The sequence below is a fragment of the Macrobrachium rosenbergii genome, chromosome 13, assembly GCF_040412425.1.
Source record: "Macrobrachium rosenbergii isolate ZJJX-2024 chromosome 13, ASM4041242v1, whole genome shotgun sequence".
Classification (NCBI taxonomy): domain Eukaryota; kingdom Metazoa; phylum Arthropoda; class Malacostraca; order Decapoda; family Palaemonidae; genus Macrobrachium; species Macrobrachium rosenbergii.
Genome location: NC_089753.1, coordinates 54414286 through 54419974, shown reverse-complemented (window position 1 = coordinate 54419974; position 5689 = coordinate 54414286).

Sequence of the window (5689 nt, the reverse complement as noted above, 5' to 3'; positions counted from 1 at the left end):
AACTGAGGTCATTGACGCCGGCATCACTTGTTGAGAATAACGAAATTTGTATAAAAACTACAGACATGATGACAAGGTGATATACTGTGTATATATATATATATATATATATATATATATATATATATATATATATATATATATATATATATATATATATATATATATATGTGTGTGTGTGTGTGTGTGTGTGTGTGTGTGTGTATCTATGCATATATATATATATATTAAATCTATAGCTTTTGCAGAAGATCTGCTTACGAGTTACGATACAACTCTAAAATTGCCACTGGCATTGTAAAACAACTTCTTCCCCGAAGACTTTGGATAGAATGCACTGGCCATTCTCATCTCGGACGTCTAGGAGAAGGCTTCTCCTGGGGTCCTAAGACTGGGGCATTTAGTTAGCAAATGTTTGATATTTGCTAACTGAATAAGTGATAAAATGCCCCTCTTCTGTAAGTACCACACCAGTCTTGTATTTGCCATCTTCCCCATGATTTTGCACAGACAGGCTATCACAGCAGTCATTACGTAATTTGCTGCTAAAAATTTATATTTTTCAGGTTTTAAAAAAGCTAAAAAAAGGATAATTCCCAAATTGTAGGGTAACTGGTATCATGACATATTCTGCTAATTATCCTTAATGTAAATAACTTACTGTATACAGATGCATACTTTATCACTGCATATGGAATCTCGTTAGGTCCTGGGGCTGTATCTTTACAAGTTGCCAGAGCTGAAGCAAACTCTTTCAGTAAAGGAAGGATTGTAAGAGTCCTCTCTTTCTGCTGTAAAATCGAGTAATTTCTGTTCTTCAGCATATCTATGCTGGTGTCCTGGAACAACTTCTGATTTACATGATGCGTTAAAAAAAACGTTTAGCTAGGGAATTACTTACTTTGGATGCACCTGTCATGTTCTGACCACGAACTTTTCAAGTAGGAGGTGGATTGATGTACCTGCTATTTGTCTTACTTTCCTCCAAACAGCAAATAGTGAGGTTCTGCTGCTTACCAATGAAACCAAGGATGACCATGAATTTATTTCTGGTGATAGAAATTCATTTCTCGGCATAATGTGGTTCGGATTCCACAATAAGCTGTAGGTCCCGTTGCTAGGTAACCAATTGGCTCTTAGCCACGTAAAATAAGTCCAATCCTTCGGGCCAGCCCTAGGAGAGCTGTTAATCAGCTCAGTGGTCTGGTTAAACTAAGGTATACTTAACTTTTTAACCAGCATTGCCAGCATTGGCCTTTCAATGACAACAGTTCTCTGAAAAAAGTATTGAACCTTCTCCCAACCCTTCGGGGGAACCACAGCAAAGTTGTTGAAAGAGACTGATCTTGGCATAGAGTAAAGAGAGACGTAAAATTGTGGACTAAAAAGTCAAATAACCTTGCACATGGAATCCGGCATCAGCAATTTCCCTCAGCTTAGACAATAATTTGGTCACTTAACATTAACTTCATGAGATCCCTCCCACTCTCTGACAGATGGGGATGCATCTTCATGGCAATGGAAAGAACTTCAAGATGGGCGGAAGTAACACCAATTTTGTAAGTGATGATGCACGCCTCAAGCAATGCACTCCTTGAAGGCTAGGTTAGCCGTTTCGGCATTCCCAAAGTTATAGCACCTTCAACTTGGATGTCAACAGCATGGTACAAAGGACCCACCAATCCTTAATGGTTTCCCTCATCACCAGGTACAATGAACCCAACTGGAGATCACAGTTACCATGAGTCCTCCTCAGGTTCTGTACAGTGCCTAAAGAAGGAATCAACACCTCTCCCACAGAAATGTTACTTGGTAAAACCATCTGTGTGCTTGGGGAGTTTTTCCCCACTGACAACAATAGCCAACAAAAATAAAACCTGTCAAGACTTTGCTCAATCATAAGAAACGCTACCCATGTCAAGAAACATACAGAGAAACAAAGAAGCAATACATCCCAAAGAACCTATATACAAAAATCCCCTTTGACACCCCATATAGGGGTTCACTACCCCATCTTTGAACAAACACCTTCCACCATGTCATGTTCCCGGTACACAGCATCATATTCACTGCTTCCATCAGCATTACTAGCTACAAATTGCCATTTGAGGCAGACCTCATATCAGTAACTGGAACATCTTTCATTGCATTAGCAACCTCACTTTTCTTCTATGTGATTTTACTTGAAGACTATGAAGACCTTATTGCCCACAAGTTCTTGTACTCAATTTTATCTGCTAAGTTACCTGTCCTATATTTGGAATGTTCATCTCCCTCATATAAACTTTCAATAATTCAGCGTTTTTCATGAGATTATCAATTCTCAGGTCAACTTTCTTCAATTCAGTTTTCTTCGTAAGATTATCAGTTTTTAGGTCAATGTCCCAGGGCACGTCTTCAGAGTCACCAACTGGCAGTCTGCAAGTTCAGCAATCCTGGCACCATTCTCAGCACTCCCTTCATCTTTCAGCTCAGTTTCATCCCTCAGCATAATTAACGCATTCGTTGTTTTTATATGTTCATTTGCTATCAAATGCGCCTTTTCAAAGCAGTTATGAGACAGCCACAGCAGTTTCTTTGTATTGTCCTCACTGAGGCCACCTGAGGTTATGCATCTCTTTTGATGCCACTCATCATATTCACAGCCTACCCTATCTGTATCATTTTCTCTATTGGACATACAAGTGGAACAAATCAGCAATCCGTTTTGGTAACCATAATGCAATTTTACTATGACATGTATTTTTTAACGTTGGTGTTTCAAATACAACGAAAGAAGTTCCACACACAAAACAAAAATAGTTCTGTTCCCCTTGAAAAGCAAGAGTTCAGCAAGCACAACCACTCTCTGCCTCCCTCACAAACCCAAACTATAGCCTATCATGAAATATACTAAAATCAGTGACAGAAGATGATAAATGATTAGAAACTTAAGACTTCTAAAATAAAACTAGGAAGTATACCCAACAATTATCACAAGCAAAATCCACTGGAAGAAAAATCGAACAAAGTTAGGTAAGGATTGTAAAAGGCCATTCATGCTGCGTGATTATTGTCATTTATGGGAAATGTAAATGCAGCTGGTGAAGGAATGACGTCCGAACATTGCAAAATGTTGGTCGAGCTCTGTCCTGACCATCAAGGGACTATGACACAACTACTGAATCTATTTCAGGGATAATGTTAAGACAGTACCATTACGCACCAGCTTAGCCATAAATTCCATGTACTGGACAGAAGAATATGAAAAGCGTGATAAAAAAAAAAGACTGTTTAGGAAATTTGGAAATTGGAAAGAAAGAGGGTAACGAATGCTAAGAATGTCATTCTTATAAATTCCGGAATATATTCCTACAAATGCAAATAATAGGAAGTCAGATGACTTGATGGAAATACACTTATCCCTTTGGTGAAATATAAAGTATACGGAATCCAAACCCTAAACTATGGACAGGGACTCAAGATACGTAAGCCGTGGTTTTACCTACTGTTTTTTCATTTTTCATTCAAGAATGTTCAATCCTGGCTTCTGTCTATCGTTTATGATAATTGAGAACGCATCTATTTTATTTATAAATATAATCCCATCATTATGTACAATAATACGCTTTAAAAACTGCCGTTTAGGTGCAGGCGTCTGCTGTTGCTCGCTAAACTTGCACCTTATTATTACTGTATAATCTTGAACCATGAAAACACTCTTGTTGCCTCCTATGATCCATTTCTTTGGTTTTGTACTGATGTTGCGTCCCTCTCTCAATTTATCTCTTCACGTCACTAACCAAGGGATTTTTCTTCTCACTATCAGCTTTTGATGCAAGTCTCAGAAGGCACTGATTTTCTTATTTGCGTTTTCCAAACCATTTCTGAAGTCGCCTACTGTGAAGACAGTAGGCGACTTCAGAAATGGTTTGGAAAACGCAAATAAGAAAATCAGTGCCTTCTGAGACTTGCATCAAAGGCTGATAGTGAGAAGAAAAATCCCTTGGTTAGTGACGTGAAGAGATAAATTGAGAGAGGGACGCAACATCAGTACAAAAACCAAAGAAATGGATCATAGGAGGCAACAAGAGTGTTTTCATGGTTCAAGATTATACAGTAATAATAAGGTGAAAGTTTAGCGAGCAACAGCAGACGCCTGCACCTAAGCGGCAGTTTTTAAAGTGTATTATTGTACATACTGATGAGATTATATTTATAAATAAAGTAGATGCGTTCTCAATTATTATAAACGATAGACAGAAGCCAGGATTGAACATTCTTGAATAAAATAAAAAAATCCAAGAAAAATTAACCGATCATATCTGGCATCTTTAGTTATGTTGTATATCAAACAAGTAAAAAATGCGCCGAAGTTTCTTCGGCGAAATCGAGTTTTCTATTCAGCCGCTACAGCGTATAATCAAGGCCATCGAAAATAGATCTATCTTTCGGTGGTTTCGTTATAATGCTGTATGAGCCGCGGCCCATGAAATTTTAACCACGGCCCGGTGGTGGCCTATCCTATATAGTTGCCAGAAGCACGATTACGGCTAACGTTAACCTTAAATAAAATAAAAACTATTGAGGCTAGAGGGCTGCAATTTTTCTACTGAGGCTAGAGGACTGCAATTTGGTATTTTTGATAATTGGACGGTAGATGATCAACATACCAATTTGCAGCCCTCTAGCCTTAGTAGTTTTTAAGATCTGAGGGCGGACAGAAAACAGTGCGGACAGAAAAGTGAGAACAGAAGAGAGTGCGGACGGACAGACAAAGCCGGCACAGTAGTTTTCTTTTCAGAAATTAAAAGGACCGACAAATTAAAAGAGCACTAAGAAGAAGCGTAGCATTACTGTACTTGTTAAAAGGAGGTTTATTTCTCAAGACGAATCTAATGAATCCCTAATAACTATATACATGAGGAGGCACTATATGGTATGAACTTAAAGGTGAGGGTTTTAATATTTTGTGTGGCCGTATACATATATTCCAGTTCAACCAGAGAATCGGATAGCCTTTTGCTGGATCTAGTCGACCTTTGTGATACATATGATCAGATGCCCATTCTGATTTGTGGTGATTATAATTATGAGGTAATTAAGTGGTCGGGATAAAATGCCAACAAGTGAATGCCGCACAAGACTTCGTGGATGATATCAACAATAATTTCTTGTATCAACATGTGGGTAAAGGAATAACCATTGTCGGGGCAGTGACCTGCCCCTTCCTGATCTTGTGTTAACAAGAGCATGTAGAGAACTTGAATCTTTAGCACCAATTAGCAAAAGGCCCCACTCTGTTTTAGCTTTTAATTTTATTGCAAACACTGCTGAAACAGCATTGGCTGACACTAGTACAAGGCATATTTACCATAAATTAAACTAGTTCTGAATGGTATACTACATGGTTATCAAAGCCTAAACTCACCACAGACCTGCCTCCAACGTATTTTAAGAGGTGCTAAAGAAATGAGCAGGATAAGGTTACTGCTGATTTATTGGTGACCCAGGCGGTTTATATAGCGGCGGACTGACGTCACGCCGAGGAATACAATGAGAACAAGGGTGACCTGAGGTCAATAACAATTAACAATAAATACAATGAACAAATGCACTTTGAGTTACACAAATGGACAGTAACTGAGTTGAATACAATCTGATACCTGAGAAAGAGGAACACATAATATACAAGTTGGAGACAGGTAAA